Raw genomic sequence first — 18,858 nt, 5'->3', positions numbered from 1 at the left:
AAGGTCAGGGAATGACCACCGCATATCCTGGAGCAATATGGCCTTAGTTGCTAATGCTCCTAAAAACCAAAAATAACAATAACTCTAAATGTAACGATATCAGTTACGAAATATTACAACTGCATTAAATGAAATCAAAGGAAAATATGCAAAATTGCAGTCTGAAATATAAGGTTTGTTAACAGAAAGTTTCTTGTATTCTCTCTATCTTGTGAACTCCTCTAACCGTGTAGTTGTCCTGGATTATAAACAGAAAATTTATTTATTTATTTAAATTATTTCTTTTAAATTTATTATAAGTGTAGTTGTTTGGTATGAAACATTGAGTATTATAAATAAAGTAAGTAAAGCCAAGCAAAGTAGTACAATTGATATAAACACTGCAATTATATTGATAAGGTGCTCTTAGTCAACTAAACGAATTTTCCATAGACATTGCAACTGAGTTGGAAGTACCATCAGTGTTACCAGAAGTGCGAGTTTCTAGAGAAAAGCACGAGTTTACCTGTGAAACTTCATCAGATGAACGCCCTATTGATCCAGCCAAAAGGTTTGAAATGGAATTTTTTAATATAATGATTGATATAGCTATTGTTAGCTTACAAGACAGATTTGATCAGATGAATTAAAAATTCATGAAGTTTTCTGATTTTAGAATAAGATGAAAAGCCAAAGAGTTTTGTTAAGAAACCCAATCTTTCCAACATGTTTTAAAAGGAAAAAAATATCTGGTTGCTTAGAATTATTGACATTTATTTGTTAGTTGAATTATTACTTAATTATTTATTATTTTATTAGTTGAATAATAACCCAACATGGGCATTTCTATTTGGTTTATTATTAACATTGCCAATTACGGTTGCATCCGGAGAGAGGAGTTTTTCCAACTCAAAATGATTAAAACACATATTCACGAGCAACAGTTGGCCAAGAAAGAATTAATAGATTGACCATTATTTCAATAGAACAAGATGTATTAAAAGATATAAAAACATCAGACATTATAGATATCAAGTTGTGGGGGGGTTTTTTATAATGTGTATATATATATTATTATTTATATTATTTTAATTTATTCCCCTATTTAAACAACTCCCCTTTATAATATCTCCCCACTTGCGCATCTGACTTTACTTCTCAGAAAATTCTAAGTTCATAGGGGAGAAACTCTTATATATGTTTAATTCCCATTGGTTAGGCTTGTGTCCAGTACAACAAATAACTACACAAATGTTATACAAAAAAAACAAGTTTATTATGCATATTTACAGTTAAATCAAAACAAATCTCATTAAGAATAAAATTTCACTGTTTCAACACCAAGGTACTTACAACATATACAGTCTCTTCCTATCTAACAGGCTCCTTTACAGACTTGACCCTTTTTTTTATCTCACCTTTCTCATTACACATACACAGGTTAAATAGTTACACTCTTTATATGCTCACCTTATTTCTGCTCCTATTACAACACAATCAATTCATACCTCATAGGTGTCATTAACATTTTTTAATCATTAAAGTTAAACATATCATTGATCATATTACTTTTATGTATCATCATAACTACCAATTTATTCTTTAATTCCCTATTCCTCTTTCTTATATATTTCTTTAACCATTATCAGTTACAGAACTTGATTACCAAAATACAATATTACATTCAAACACACCTTTAAGGGTTGGCAATATACATAAATTTTATCTCCACACATTTAGTATTTCTATTTTTACTACAATTCCTTCCGTTAACTTTCTCATCTACATTACTATCCTCCTTATTCCAAATTACTGCCTAAACCAACCATAATTGCCTTAGAGTAGAATTTACTCCTATTTGGTTCACCCATCTAATCTTATCTTTATCATTAAATTCCCCAATTATCGCACTACAGTCCTTTCTCTAGCAGTTAACTTACAGTATTTTCAAAAATAACTTTCTCTTATCATTGAATTCCCCAAATATCGCTCTACAGTCCTTTCTCTAGCTTTTAACTTACAGTATTCTCAAATTAACTTTCACTTACTTAATTTCTGTGATCAGGTGTCTTCATAAGGGCCTCCTATCCTATCCTTATCCAGAGCTGTTATCTTCTGCTATCCAAGGCAACATCTTACAGCTTCCAGGGCATTATCATACGGCATTCGCAACTGCTACTCAGCTTTCAGGATCTGCTACCTTTTCCTGTCAGGACGGCTACCTTTGCCTTTCAAGACTATATCAGGATTTATCGACTTCCTCGGTGGACTGGTGTTCTAAGGGAATCTTCTCCTCTCATTCTCACTGTTTGCAGAACTTCCTTTTACTACCCCTTTCCAGTTCATCTCCTAATTTCTCACTCACTACATTACTGATAACCCCACTTCGACTTTTTTCGTCGGCTATTTCTTCATCATCTTTCAAGCAACTCTACCCGACTCACCCTTTCACTAGCATCGCTCAAAAAAATTCTCCTCTCCCCTTCTCTTCCCTTTCCACTCTCTCCCCTTGTGTCCATATCCATCCACAATTTTCTCCAATAGTTTTCCACGCCTTCCCACAGTGTTTTCTTCCAATCACTCCTTGTTTTTCATTTTTTCTTTCTTTTCATTTGTTGGAAGGCGTAATTCAGCCTGCCCCGTAGCACTAGCACGTGATTCCCTATATCCCTCTCTTTTATTATTTTCAACTTGTTAACATGTGTTCTTTGATGTCGGCCGAATATTCCAAAACAACTCTTCCTGCCTCATAACAGCTTGTCTCTATTGCACTCAAAAAAAACCACAAATTGTGACACTGGCTACTATAGCGTCTATTTTTAGAAACTAGTGTGTGTTGTACAGAATACGTTTCCGGTGTGTGACCACTCATAAACTTTAAGTTGTTTTTGTAGCGCCGGACCCCCGGTGGGTTTGTCCTAGTATCCTCCATCTGTTCTCTGGTTTAACGGAAGTAAAGCTAATGGCTCTGTTTTCGTTCCCGCTAATCTTTTAATTTTTATACCTCTTACCAGAATAATTCTTATTTCTGAAACTGCATATATTACCCATTTATCCTATTAACGGCAAGAATCAAAAGAAAACTAACTTTCAAAGTCTTAAAAAAATATATTTTATTTTTTTTGTAAGATTTTCAAATCTTACAAAGTAAATATCGTAAGGTAATCATGTGAACATTTTAAGTTTATATAAATAATGTACTAGTCATTCAAGTTTAAATAAATAATTATGATTCGAATAATTTTTGGATGTTTTTTTTTTTTTTTTTCGATTTTACAAATTCTACCTTTAATTTTTGCGAGGGGGACCCTCCAAATGAATATTTTGCCCAGGGCCGACAGAAGTCTAGGTATGGCATTGTGTAAAAGATAGTCTCTTTTAAGCACAAGCTAAGGTATCTAACTGACTTTACACACCTCAGAGAAAATGCCATCTCACAAAAGGTGGTTGAGTCTGGCTAAAAAATGCTCCAAAAGTTCTCCAGCAGTTCTTCCAATACTAATCAAAGATGGTAAAGGCAAGGCTGTGAGCATATTCCACTATTTTCACACCCACCATATTGAGCTCCAGAACAGACACCTAAGGACATGACATGACTTCTCTGTATATCTAGATCTGACAGTCACACTTCTTTCTTAGATCAACTCCTTAAGATATTATATAAGTTCCTGGAAAAAAGGCAGCTCTAGCACTGCAGAGTTACCCTTTCACCACAGAACATCAAATGTACTTTTAATGTCAATGAATAAGCCTAGGATGTAACAACTAGGATATTCATTAACCCGACTTAGCAGTTTACATACCCTGTCCTTGGACGATAATCCCTTTTTGAAGGAAAATAGCTTGTCAGTTTGTGTATAATCTTGTTGCCAGATAGTGAGTAGAGGGAGTCCGAGTAGAATATATATGGGAAGGCATTGTTGAGGCTATGATGCCAAGGAACTGGGCATATTCTTGTTGTGTGTATGCTATATACAAAAAAATATTACTTCATGCAACATGCCCTCTCCCACTTTTACTTTATCTACTGAATGCATCATGCATAGCCAAACTAATAGAAAAAAACTTATCTGTGAAAAGACCTAAACCTCCCAAAATCTTCCTCATTCGTTTCACAATTATGTGTAGTGTCAGAGATATTCATTTCCACTGATGTATACTTGCAATCCCCACTGACAGAATCCCAATTGTTGGTTCCCTCAACCATTGCTAATCTCGGTTGTTTTCAAGCCTAGGATGTAACAAATAGGATATTCATTAACTCGACTTAGTATTCACTGTGTGATTCCTTTTACCTCAAAGGTGGTATTCATGCATATGTCTGTTCTAATATGCCATGTCAAGTGACTGGGGTAAAGACCCTAGTTGTTTCTGAAAGATTATTATTGTGAACACAATACAATCTAGCACTGCAGAGTTACCCTTTCAAGCTTATGAGGTAACATTATCCATTTCCTCATTATCCACATTATCCATTCTTTTAACATATCCACATTATCCATTCTTTTAACATGGCAGTGGTGCACCAAACAGAATTTTTCCATAAATTTCTGTATAAAAATCATAAAAAAATCACTTCAGAAAAGCAGTAAAAGTTTTACTATATTTAGAAAGGTAGAAAAAATTTCATATTTTTAACCATTGATTAACAGTTAATGTGGAACGTTATTTTCTTGAGGCACCTGTGAGGCACCCTTCCATTATTACCAGATTAATTTTATCCATTGTCACTCTATACGTCGAACACCATGGACTCAAATTCCCTTGAGAAACAAAATGCTGCCTTGTTGATTTTTTATGAAAGTCTGACAAGTAACTTCATTCTCTTCTAAGCATAATGTATCATTCTTTAGATCCTTGTATGATCACTGTGCTCACTCCTGTACCACCTCTGGTTTTTTTTTTTCTTGCATTTTCACTTGTTTCCTTAGTTGTATGAGTTTCTGAGAACATCATGGATATACCATATGTATAGAACTTCTTTAAAGACAAAAATTTCAGAGGTGTAATCAATGAATCTGAATATATATTTTATTCTCAATATTCATAGTGTATATTTAAATTAAATATTAATTTAATTAATATTGTAATATTAACTGCATATTATTAAAACTAGACCTAGCACTGAAATCAAAGTTCTGCCAACTGATGCTTTTTATCCCAAGGGGGATATTAGAATTAGTTAATCATCTTATCTTTCTCAATTGAAAACTTTTCATTTCTGCTACAGCACATTGTGTAAGTTGTAAAGAATGCATGAAACTTAATTTTTACTTAAAGATATGAAATATGGCAAGAGATACTAATCTACTCATGTAAAGATTAAGCTGTTTTATTGAAAATTTTATTTTCAATAAAAAATCTTAATAGAAACACTTATCCCTTCATCAGTCATGCCCAAAATGAAACAGATATACTCATGTTGGTGTATGTGAGATATCTGTTCTATTAATTATGATTTGCTAAACTCAATTATAAAATATCAAACAAAAATAAACAAGAGAAACTAATAATAGTAATAGTAATAATGTTTTAATGGCCTCAGGTGCCAAGCAAATCTTGAGACTAAGCAATCTTCTCTGCTATTTATACTGTGGTTCCTAGAGCGATTTTTCTATAGCAACTGAGTTTTTCCTTGTTTAATTTCATTTTATAAGTTTTTTTTGTTTATTAGCTCTACTTTTTAAAAATTTAAGGAAAAGGAAAGTACTTTTTTCTTTACTCTTTATTAGTTTGCTAACTGTACTAACTCCTACACTTGGCCACAAGTGCTGCTCCTGCCTCCCCCATGGCGTTACAGGTAACCTGGGTGGAAAACTAATACCTCAGGGCAAAAAGGAACCGACATGGATAAAGAAAATTATCCAACATTAGAGCCTCCAAGCTTAACTACCACAGATTGGTATAACTTGGATTAAGGAAATGCATAAAATAAGTGCTTAAAAAAAGATAATCACCAACTTTCCTCATTATCCATTCTTTAAGTAGTCAACCAGTGAGCAAACTCTCCATTTATAATACAGAGATTCCTAGAAAATGCTACTTGATCACCTAAAATAGTCAAAAGATTACAGTCAGAGGATTTACTCATTGAGACAACACAGTCCAGACATACAGAACTGTTGTTAAAACTTACAATATTTGGGGGAATTCCTGTTAAAATCTCTCCCTACACCACCTTAAATAGTTCCAAAGGTGTTATCACTGAGTGGGATCTGTTGAATGTAACAGAAGAGGAGCTTGTGCAAGAACTGAAAGATCAAAAGGTTATACAAGCTAAGAGAATTTTGACTCGTAGGGATGGCAGTCTCATTCCAACGTGTAATACTCACGTTCGATACTCCAAACTTACCAAATACTGTTAAAGCTGGTTATCTAAATTACCATATCCACCCCTATATATTAAATCCAATACTGTGTTTTAAGTGTCAGAAGTTTGGACACTCTCAGACAACATATCGCGGAAACACAATATTCCCAAAATGTGGATCCCAGGATCACACTCAGACTGTACTGCAACATCTCCAGTTTTCCCTAATTGCAAGGAAGATCATCTTACATATTCTAAAAATTGCAAGCTATGGAAACTTGGAAAAAAAATACAGAAATTTAAAGTTGAAAATAAAGTGACTTATCAGGAAGCGAGGCAAATACTGAAAGACACTCCTGGATAGACATATGCAAATGTTACAAAGAAATATCATTCGGTTGCTACATAAACCGATGACTCAGCCTAACATATCACTTGCTGAATGGGCTATAGTGTAGCTTTCAGTTCCTCAGCCATCTTTGAAGCAAAACAACAGAGACCAGACTTGTAATACTCCAATTTCCATCCCCTCTACTAGTGGCATCAAGTGCTAAAGTGAGACCAGGATGGCAAAAGCTGAATTTTTCTACTAAGAGCCAAATTAATACTGCAGAAATGGATATAGATGACGAAACTCCAGAAGAACCTATATTAGAAATTTATGCCGAAGAAGATATGGACACTGCATGGCCTACCTTTCCTAAAAAGGATAAAATTAAAATAGATGGCTATAATCCAACTGCCTCTAAAAAGAAATCATATCATCCTACCACTAAAACTAAATAAAGAAGTGCATTTTACAATAGAATTGTCAAGGACTACGTACTAATGCAGGTTAACTTTATAACTTAATCCGAGATTTCAGTCCAGCAGGCATTTGTTTACAGAAAACATATTTAACTCCACAAGTGACCCCCTCAATAAACAAATATACAGTCGGTCCTCGTATCTTATATAACACGGACCGAATTCGCTTATGCACGATTCGCCTTTGTGTTTACAAGAAATGGCAGTCGAACGCGGAATCACCCCAACCGAACGCAACACGATAGGAATGAAGAAGATTCTGAAAATGTATTTATGTGTTTTATATCAGTGAAGGGGAAACACATTTCACCATAATAACGTAAAAACCAACACAATTCCAGCTATCGATATAATCGCAAATGCAATTAGATGGAGTTTACTACCAGTTTATAACAGATTCCACTAGCAGAAACAAAACTGGAAATTGTTTTTATTGTTTTATGGTAGTAACCCCCAGAAATGTGCTTTAGTAAAATGTGGGGTGTTAATAGTGTATCTCGGCCTTTACGGTGTTGTTTATTCAGTTGCTATACGCCCGCAGCTTTGTTTATGTTTAAGCGTGCCTCCTCGTTTTGTCATTGTGCTTTATTCCCTAAAAATTAGTAAACTACTTAAAAGGTGTGAAAAGGAAGCGTCCTGGCGAACACACTGCAGATTGAGAGAGAGAGAGAGAGAGAGAGAGAGAGAGAGAGAGAGAGAGAGAGAGAGAAAGAAAAAAAAAAAAAAAAAAAAAAAGCAATATCGATAAACAGAGGCGGACTGGGTCAAAAATTCTTACCCGGGAAAATTTATAGTGGCCTCATACTACGGTTTATGGCCAAAATCACACCTGCCTCTGGCCCACCGGGATTTCCCGGGTAAGGCTTATAGCCAGTCCGCCTCTGTCGATAGAGAAAAAAATATGAAATTGTGAAACGCTTTGGGCGAAATGAAAGACCATGTGATATTGCACGTGCTACAGACCTAAATGAGGCAACGCCGAGAATTACAAAGAATGCGGAGAAAATAAAAACAACTTTCATAGCGGGAACAACTCAAAGTGTAATTAAAATCCATTAGATTAAGACACAAGAATTGGAAGAGATGGAACGGCTGTCATCTGTTTGGATAGAAAATCGAACAAAAAACAAGTTTGCTTACGATGGAAGCAAAAGCGTTAGCAATATTTTACTACGTAATAGTCGTAATTATATACGTAAGTATTTTATTACGACTGTTTTATTTAATATAATAATTTTTTACGAATAAAATACGTATTTTATTCGTAAAAAATACTTTTTAGTATTAAAAAATACTAAAAATACTTTATTATAATATAATAAATAATAAAAAATATTTATTATTTATTATATTATAATAAAAAATATATTATATCGTTATAAAATACGTAAGTATTTTATAACGATTAAAATTACCCATTGTGTTTGGTAATGTTTTGGTTCCAAATGTGTGTTCAATCTTGGGTGGTCGGCACCTATCCCCACTTTTCCCATAGGGCCTGTTGTTTATATTGCACAAGGGTTTCTAGGAACACAACTATCATGCTATACGAGGACAGACTGTACTTTGTACAGGCGTGACAGGAATGCAGCAACTGCAGCCCATGGAGGTGTAGCAGTTTAGTAGCTGTTGCTGTAAGAATAGAACTTGGAACATTTTTTTTCTCTTATATCTATTTATCTTTCACCAAACCAAATGTATATACCCAAAGATTTTGATGAGCTCCTTGCCCAGATACCACTTCCTATTTGTTTGATGGGCGATTTTGATAGACATATTCCATTATGAGGACGTCTACATATGGTTAAAAGAGGGCAACTGATAGAAACATTACTGGACACACAGAATCTAACTCTGCTGAACACTGGTGCACATACTCATTAGCATTAGAAAAGGCACATGATGCAAAAAAGCAAGCTTATATAACATCAGCCGAAAAAAAACAAAAAAAAAAAAAAAAATCCTTATTTCCCCTATTCACTCGCTCCAAATGTTTGTCAAGTTCTGCCTTGAATCCATTAAGCTATCAACTTCTACAACGACAGATGGAAGTTTGTTCCTGCAATCAACCACCCGCTGGCTAAAGGCAAAAGGCAAACGTCTGCACATCTATACTACAACCGTCTTTCCTCAATTTGAATTTATGCCCTCTCAGGCGATTATTCTGAGTAAGAGTAAGAATCCCATTTGCATTGAGCATGCTGAAACCATTCAAGGCTTTATACACCTCAATCGGATCACCTCGCAGGTGCCTAGTCTCTAGACACTGTAATTTGCAAAACTTAAGCCTTTCTTCGTAAGAGCAACCCTTTGTTCCATTCACTAATCTTGTTGCCCTTCTCTGTACTCGTTCCAAAAGCTCTACATCCTTCTTAAAATGAGGCCTCTAGACCTGTGTACAGTACTCAAGGTGTGGCCTGACCATTGCCTTATACAAGGGGATAATCACCTCCTTATCCCTGCTAGAAAAATTCCTGTATATCATTGACAAGACACCATGAGCTACTCTTGCAGACCGTCTGCACTGCTCAGAAAACTTCATATCTGCCTGCACAATTACCCCCAGGTCATTTTCATTCTCTATCACTGTCAGTGTGGTACCACAAAGTTGATATGTTAGTCTGGGATTACTGCTTCCCATATGTAGTACTTTACATTTGTCAATGTTAAACTAGATTTGCCACCTCTCAGCCCATATGCTCAACCTTTCCAGATCCTGTTGAAGCAGTATACTGTCAGTAGTGTCCTTAACAACCCTTCCAACCTTCATATCGTCTGCAAACTTGGACATTAAGCCTGATATATCAATATCATTTATAAATACAGAAAACAATAATGGACCCAATACTGAACCCTGAGGGACTCCACTAATAACATTAGTCCACAATGAGCAGTGTCCATTGATTACCACCCTCTGTCTTCTCCCCCTCAACCACCAATTTATCCAAACAGCAATTTGCCTCCAATGCCACACTGCTCCAATTTCTGCAGCAGTCTTCCATGTGCAACATTATCGAAGGCTTTTCTAAGATCCAAATACAGTCCATTCCGGTTATTTGGGACACATCAGGACTAGTGCATTTTGGCCCAATTAAGGGGCTGCCCCAATTATCCGAAGTTTCACATAAATAGTTAAAAATGCAATGTCCCCCCCCGCATTTTTACAATTGGTTCACTGTACAATCAAATCGCGTTACGACGAACTCAACATAGTAAAGCACCATTCACTATACAATGTGCAGTAAGCGCCGGTCATTGTGATCACGTTTGTGAATTGAATTTTAATTCTATTAAACACCGATTCTAATTAGTGAAAACAGGAGGAATATTATCCACAGGCTATAAAAGCAAAGATCTATTAAGTACAAATTTACCCTTTATTACCTTACCAATTAAAAAATTAAATGATACGTGAAAATCGGAAGAATATACGTGATAATCGGAATAAATAATACGTACTGTAATATGTACATACGAACTAGTTGACATTTCTGTTCACTGACATTTGTGGGCAGGGGAGGTTAACATTTAAAACAGTAAAAAGATAAGCAATCAATAACAAAGAACACGGCACACACAAATTGCAAGTAACACGATATGCGCAAGTGAGAACAGAGTAACGAGTTACAAACCTTTAAAAATAGGAATGAATAGAAGATCTGAAAATTAAATTTTTTATATGATTGAAGATTTCATGGAAGTGTAAACACATTTCACCATAATAACCCACAGAATTCCAGCTGTCAGTATTATCACAAATTCAATAAGATCGAGTTTACTGTCCGTTTATGATAGATTTCACTAACAGAAAAGCCCAATAAACAGGTGACTGCTAATTGTTTTTATTATTTTATGGTTGTGACCTCCAGAATTTCGACCGAACCATGTGGTACCGTCGGAGATAATCGTAGGGTAATCTCCAGTGTTGCGGTCTCCTGTCCCAATTAAGCGAAGTAAACCCTGGCTATTTTCTCAATTGGTTTCTGTTTTTTAAGATTTGCCCCAAATAAATGGCTGCCCCGATTAACCGGTGGCCCAAATAACCGGAATCTACTTTATATGATATCAAAGTTATTCTTTGCATCCAGTTCCTTTGTGATTACATCATAGTATCCAATCAAAGTAGTCAGGCAAGACTTCCCCTTAACAAACCCATGCTGTGTCTGAGCTATAACTGAAGTCTTGTCTAGATGATCCTGCAATGCTTCTTTAACCAGTGCCTCCATTAATTTCCCTGGCGCAGAAGTTAAACTAATAGGTCTGTAATTACCTGTGTCTCTCTTTGATCCTTTTTTTTTGGATTGGGGTCACATTTTCACATCTCCAGTCCATGAGTACCTTCCCTGAGTCCAGGGAAGCTCTCATAATTATGGCTAAGGGTTTGCTTACTTCCTTTGCCGCCTCCTTTAATATAACTGGATAGATTCCATCCATCCCAGGCAACTTTCTTGTGTTTATCTTCCACAATTTCTCCTCCACTTTACTCTCAGTTATTACAAGATTATCTAGCTTACTGCCAGAGTTGAATGCTCCTCTGGCATTCCCCTCCCTGAATAAATCCTCATGTGTGAATTTTGATGCAAAATATTCATTTAGTTTGTTAGCTACCTAAGCAGGATCATCAACAGTTGAACCATCGATATCAAGTGGACCAATCTGATTCATCCCCTTCTTTCTAGAGTTTACATAAGTAAAAAACTCTTTGCTGTTTTTCTTTGCATCCTTTGCCAAAGATTTCTTGTAATCTGCCTTTGCCTGCCTAACCTCCTTTGTAACTTGATGAATATAATAACTATAACAGGACTACCAGTAAAAGAAGGATGCTGGAAGTATTTGGTTTTGTACAGCTGTAACTTGTTACAGACCAGCTTATATCAAACATAGGCTTCTGTGTCACATGTTAATTTATACTCATTGCATTTTCCTTCTGTGTCACATGTTAATGTATATGTATTGCATTTTTCTTCTGTGTCATATGTCTAATTAGTTCATCTGACATCCATTTAGGCCTACATCTTGAACAGTATTTCTTTGTTGGTATGAAAAGCCTAGTAGCTTCCAAGATTAATTCTTTGAATGCGTCCCATTTTGAATTTGCTGTTGGTAGCATCATCACTTGGTTCCACCGTATAGAATTTAAATACTGTCTCTGACCACCCTAGTCACCTTTACGAAAGCAAAAAGCCTTCCCTTTACCCTGATGCTAGTTGCCTTTTTGAGTAAATCCCACTTCAGCACACTGTGATCACTACCACCTAGTGGTTCCTTTATCTGCAGATTCTTGATGCATGAAGAATCATTATTGATAATCAGATCAAGAGTATTACTTCCTCTAGTTGCCTCCCGAACATGCATGGAAAGTGTAGGAAACAATCATCCAATAAATCCACAAAAGCCTTGCTAGTGTATGAGTGTCCAACCCACAAATTCCAGTCAGTATCCGGGAAATTAAAATCCCCCATTATAAGATACTAATTTACTGGCCCACTCTATATTTCTGAACAGTTGCTCATTATACTCATCAGATTCATTAGGCCTATAACACACACACACACACCTACTCTCATTTTTCCTTTCCCAGTGCTTATGTCACACCAAACAGACTCAACATTGCATTGTCCACCAACATCAAATAGATGCACTTCCTTAGATTTTATGTGTTTGTTAACTAACAGCATAACCCCTCCTCCCTTTCTGTCCTTTCTGTACACATTGTACTCCCCAAATTCCAGTTTTGCACTGCTTATGATTATGATTAGCCATAAGGTGCAAGGAAGCCTGAGGCTTATGCTGCACCATCCAAAAAAAAATCCTGTGTTACCGTGAGAGAGAGAGAGAGAGAGAGAGAGAGAGAGAGAGAGAGAGAGAGAGAGAGAGAGAGAGAGAGAGAGAGAGAGAGAGAGAGAGAGAGAGAGTGTGTGTGTGTGTGTGTGTGTGCGTGTGTGTCAGAAGTAGAAGGAAATCACCAAGAAAGCAAAAAGAGAAGAATGATTATGTCCAGCTCAGTACCCTGGGATTGCCAAGCCCATACTCACCAGATGTGAGCATCTGTGCGACACCATGTCTCTGATATCCCAACAATATCTGCCTTTGATGATGTCTTGACTAGTACTTCAAGCTCATCGTATTTATTAACTATACTCCTAGCATTGGTGTACATGCACCTGTTTCTACTCTTGGTTACCCTAACACAGCCCATGTATTTACTTGTTCCACTATGACTCCCAGCAGTCCTGGAAATTCCCATTGCCTTGCTTTCCAGGCTGCTGTTCAATTGCATTTCAATAGAAGTAGTGCAAGAATCACTTTTACCTCTGCTAGCGGCTACTGTTAATCTATTAGTCCGTGTATCCCCCTAAGCTAGCAGTTTTCCGACGTACCTAACTCTGCCTCGATAGCATCAGCAAATATTCTTGCACCCTCTCTATTTAAGTGTATCCCATCCCTGTAGAAGCAGCCTCTCCTATTAACAAGCCCAGACCAGGCTGAGAAAAATTCTACCCCTTGAGCCTTGCACAATCTCTCCAGGGCCGAATTGATCGACAAGGCTGTCATCATATACTCCCTCCTACCGTGTCTTTGCAGAATTGCAGACACTTTCAAATTCAACCCTAACTCACAGCTTGTTTTCAGCATTGTCTTGCTTGTATCTATGATAGATACAAGACTAGCTTGTATCTAGATAGATACAAGATAGATACACAGACTAGCTTGTATCTGTGATAGATACAAGTTAGTCTGTAATAAAGTCACAAAGGAGATTAATCAAGTGAAGGCAAATGAGGAAAAATCTTTTGCAAAGGATACAAAGAAAAACAGCAGAGACTTTTTTTACTTATATAAGCTTTAAAAGAGTATTACTCTTTTAAAGTAATTACTCTTTTAAAGTAAAAGATCAAGAGTATTACTCCCTCTAGTTGCCTCCCAAACATGCATGGAAAGTGTCGAAAACAATCTTCCAATAAATCCACAAAAGCCCTGCTAGTGTATAAGTGTCCAATCCACAAATTCCAGGAAATTAAAATCCCCCATTATAAGACACTCTAATTTACTGGCCCACTCTATATCTCTGCACAATTGCTCATTATACTCATCAGATTCATTAGGCCTATAACACACACCTACTCATTTTTCATTTCCCAGTGAAATGAAACATTGCGTTGTCCGCCCACGTCAGCTGGATGCACTGCCTTAGATTTTATGTGTTTCTTAACTAACAGCATAAGCCCTCCTCCCTTCTTGTCCTGTCTATCCTTTCTGTACACATTGTACTCCCCAAATTCCAGTTCTGCAAATTCCAGTTCCAAATTCCAGTTGCTTATGTCTATGCGACACCATGTCTCTGATATCCCAACAATATCTGCCTTTGATGTCTTGACTAGCACTTCAAGCTCATCGAATTTATTAACTATACTCCTAGCATTGGTGTACATGCAAGTATACATGCACCTGTTTCTACTCTTAGTTACCCTAACACAGCCCATGTATTTACTTGTTCCACTATCACTCCCATCAGTCCTGGAAATTCCCATTGCCTTGCTTTCCAGGCTGCAGCTCAATTGCATTTCAATAAATATAGTGATGCAATAATGCAAGAATCACTAATAGAAACATTACTGGACACACAATCTAACTGTGCTGAACACCGGTGCACATACTTATGTACATTTTCGCCACAAAAAATACTTCTGCCTTAGATTTGTCTATCTGCTCCTCCGCTCTGTTCCCAAGTATACATTGGGCAGTATTGGATAATCCACATAATAGCGATCATCTTCCTATTTGTAGATTCCAAACTATCTCCACCTATCCGGAAACTCACAGAAGATGGAAATTCTCAAAGGCAAACTGGACAAATTTGGACAGAATCTGTCAATAGATGAAGCCACTGGCCATGTCACTACACAGATACTAGCAGCAGCTGATAAAACCATTCCTCAGTTGTTGACCCATCCATGCAGGCACAAAAACTACTGGTGGAATGATGAATGTAATAGAGCAAAAAAATATGGAATATTTTCTGCAAGCATCCCTTCTGCAAGCTACTTATAAATTACAAGAAACTTCATGCTAAAGCATAACAAATAAGAAGAAAAGCCAAAAAAGATTCCTGTTCACTTCCACTATTACAAAAAACATCAATACTAGATTGATCTGGAGGAAAATCCAACATCTGAATGGCAAATATCCAATTTCATCCTCTCCTATATTGATCAGTAATGGACAGGAAATACAGTCAGTCCTCGTATAGCACGATAGTTGTGTTCCTAGAAACCCTCGTGCAATGCAAAATCGTGCAATATAAACAACAGGTCCTATGGGAAAAGTAGGGTTAGGTGCCAACCACCCAAGATTGAACACGCATTTGTAACTAAATCATTACCAAACACAATAAATAATCGTAATAAAACACGTAAGTTATTTATTACGACTATTACGTAATAAAATATTGCTAATGCTTTTGCTTCTATCGTAAGCAAACTTGTTTTTTTGTTTGATTTTCTAACCAAACAGATGACAGCCATTCCATCCCTTCCAACTCTTCGTGTTTTGATCTAATGGATTTTAATTACACTTTGAGTTGTTCCTGCTATGAAAGTTTTTATTTTTTCTGCATTCTTTCTAATTCTCGGAGTGCCTCATTTAGGCCTGTAGCACATGCAATATCACATGGTCTTTCATTTCGCTCAAAGCGTTTCACAATTTCATATGTTTTCTCTATCGACAGTGGCGGACTGGCCATAAGCCTTACCGGGGAAACCCCGGTGGGCCAGAGGCCAGTGTGATTTTGGCCATAAACCATAGTATGAGGCCACTACAAAATTTCCTGGGTGAGAATTTCTGATCCAGTCCACCTCTGTTTATCGATATTGCTTTTCTTTTTCTCTCTGAATCTGTAGTGTCTTCACCAGGATGCTTCCTTTTCACACCTTTTAAGTATTTCACTCATTTTTAAGGAATAAAGTGCAATTACAAAATGAGGAGGCATGCTTGATACACATAAAAAAAAAAAAAAAAAAGCTGTGTGCGTGTAGCAACTGAATAAACAACACTGTAAAGGCAGAGATACACTATTAACACCTCACATTTTACTAAAGCACATTTCTGAGGTTTACTACCATAAAACAATAAAAACAATTTCCAGTTGCGTTTCTGCCAGTGGAATCTGTTATAAATTGGTAGTAAACTTGATCTAATGGCATTTGCGATAATACTGATAGCTGGAATTGTGTGGGTTTTTACTTTATTATGGTGAAATGTGTTTCCCCTCACTGATATAAAAAACATAAATATATTTGCAGAACCTTCTCTTCATTCCTATCGTGTTGCGTTCACTTGGGGTGATTCCGCATTCGACTCCCATTTCTTGACAACATAAAGGTGAATCGTGCATAAGCGAATTCGGCTCATGTTATATATGATATTGTTCCCCTATTTATAAATCGTGTATGATCGAATTTGTGTAGTGTAAACACGTGTTATATGAGGACTGACTGTATCTTCCCCCAAAGACATAGCAAATGCTTTCGCTGAAGCTTTTGCCAAAATTTCAGCAGCAAATTCATATGATGCTCCATTCCAACAAATTAAAGAGGTGGCAGAAGTTAAATTTCAACACCAGTCTCTCTCTTCCATATAATCAGCCTTTAACAATATCTGAGGTAAAGGAATCTCTTAACAGAGCACCTAATAGTGTGCCCTCAGGGTATATTTTATATAATGCTAAAACACTTGAATGGTACAGCTTTGCAAACTCTTCTAATATTTTTTTAACAGAATTTTTCAGCAACATGTTTATCCTTGCTCTTGGAGACACTCACTTGTATTAGCCATCCCTAAACCAGGTAAAGACCTCTCTAATCCAGTTAATTATTGTCCAATTTCTTTAACTAGCTGTTTGGGAAAAACACTAGAGAAAATGGTTCTGAAGCACCTCACCTAGTTTCTAGAGTCACATAACGTCTTACATAAAAATCAGTATGGGTTTCGAAAAAATAGATCTGCATTAGATATGATGACCAAAGCAGAATCAAAAATCAGAAATTCTTTTGTCAGAAATGACCACCTAGTTATGGTAAATTTGAATTTAGAGAATGCCTTTGATACAACATGGCATTTTGGTATTCTACGGGATCTTCACACCTTTAAACAACAAGGCAGGCTTCCCTTGTTTATTCTGGGCTTTCTTCAGGGTAGAACCTTTCAGGTTAGTCATCTAAATGTTTTTTCTTAATCTGTATACAGGAGGAGGGGAAGGGGGAAGGATCCCTCAGGGATCTAGTTTGAGTCCTACTCTATTTTTAATAAGAATAAACAATATCATCCATGATATTCTAAGCACAGTAGAATTATATCACTGTGCAGATGACCATGATCTCGTGCCAAGAAAAAACTATGAATTCTATTGAGAGACAGCTTCAGATCTCAATTAACAAAATTGAGCTGTGGATGTCTCGCAATGGCTTATCAGCACAAAAATTCAACTGTAATCATTTCTGTAAAAAATGAAAGATCCACCCTGAGCTTGAATTAAAACTTAAGAATATCACCATACCTCTTTCCAATAGTATTCGATATCTTGGTCTAATCCTGGACAATAAATTAAACTTCTTACAACGTATCACATATCTGATAACGATTTGCTTGGAAAAAATTTAATATTCTCAGAGTACTGTCTTCATCAATATGGGGTGCTGACTGATACACTCTGCTTTGGCTGTATCGGGTATTAATCAGATCTTGCTTGGATTACGGTGATCCAGTCTATGACTCTGCCAAGAAAAGTGCACTAATTCAGCTAGACACCATCCGTCACAGTGCTCTAAAAAACTGCTTTAGGAGCATTCAGAACGTCCCCTGTACAGAGTCTCTATATAGAGGCACACAAACCTCCATTCTGCCTTTGGAGGAAAAAGTTGCTACTCAATTATGCAGCAAAAATACAGAGCCTTCCCTTTCATCCTATCTGACCATACTTATTTGAGCCCCAGTGGACAACCTTTTATGACAATAAACCTAATGAAAACAAATCAATTGGGATGAGGTTGCTACAGTTAACACAATACTGGAATTTAGATATGGGTAACATCTTTCAGGAAATGAGCCTACATGACCCTCCATGGTCTGATTATACACCGGTCTGTAATTGCTCATTCCAACAGTGGGAAAAAGCAAGCAGCAAATCTCACCATCTGGAAATGCCATGATGCACACGTAGCTAAAAATTCTCGGTGTTATCAAATATATACCGATGGCTCAAAAACAAGTATTGACAGTGGGTGCAGTGGCAGTTTCTTCTATCTGTCCTTTCTGTGTCCCTTCCGAAGGAATGCAGTGTCTATTCTGCCAAATTGTTGGCAATTAAAATAGCTCTGGATCACATGATTAATCTGTCCAGTAAGCAAACTATGATCTATTCTGACTATCTGAGTGCAATAACAGCATTGAAAAATACATCCAAGCGAATCCACCCCGTCTTGAAGCAAATCAGATTACAGATAATTGCGTTATCTGTATCCAACAGTCACTTTCTGTTGGATACCAGACATCAAAGGAAATGAATATGCAGATCAAGCCGCTAAACATACAATCACTGCATGCCCTCCTAACTACCAAGTGCCATATACAGACTACAAATGAGTCAAAAAAATGTGTGCGAAGAACACATGTTGCAAATCCAGCAGGCTCAGGGCAAAAATAAGCTGCTGCAATTTACACGGGAACCTAAGTTGTGGGCATCAAGCATGTGAGATGAAATAGGC

At 36.6% G+C, this 18,858-nt stretch overlaps 1 protein-coding gene across 3 annotated transcripts in view; it reads left to right on the top strand.

Annotated features, from left to right (window-relative positions):
* LOC150088346 (protein yippee-like 5) overlaps positions 1 to 18,858 on the top strand; it is a 193,025-nt gene that overhangs the window by 32,629 nt on the left and 141,538 nt on the right. For all 3 annotated transcript variants that reach the window (XR_016546789.1, XM_090370732.1, XM_090370731.1), the window contains exon 2: positions 433 to 550. The gene's annotated coding sequence lies outside the window, so the exon portion shown is untranslated. The remainder of the gene's footprint in view (positions 1 to 432; positions 551 to 18,858) is intronic.

This window comes from Mastigoproctus giganteus, chromosome 3 (genome assembly GCF_048544385.1).
Source record: "Mastigoproctus giganteus isolate SK-2022 chromosome 3, ASM4854438v1, whole genome shotgun sequence".
Taxonomy (NCBI): Eukaryota; Metazoa; Arthropoda; class Arachnida; order Uropygi; family Thelyphonidae; genus Mastigoproctus; species Mastigoproctus giganteus.
Note: the sequence above shows the minus strand (reverse complement) of the source record. Positions and strands in the feature narration are given on the sequence as shown.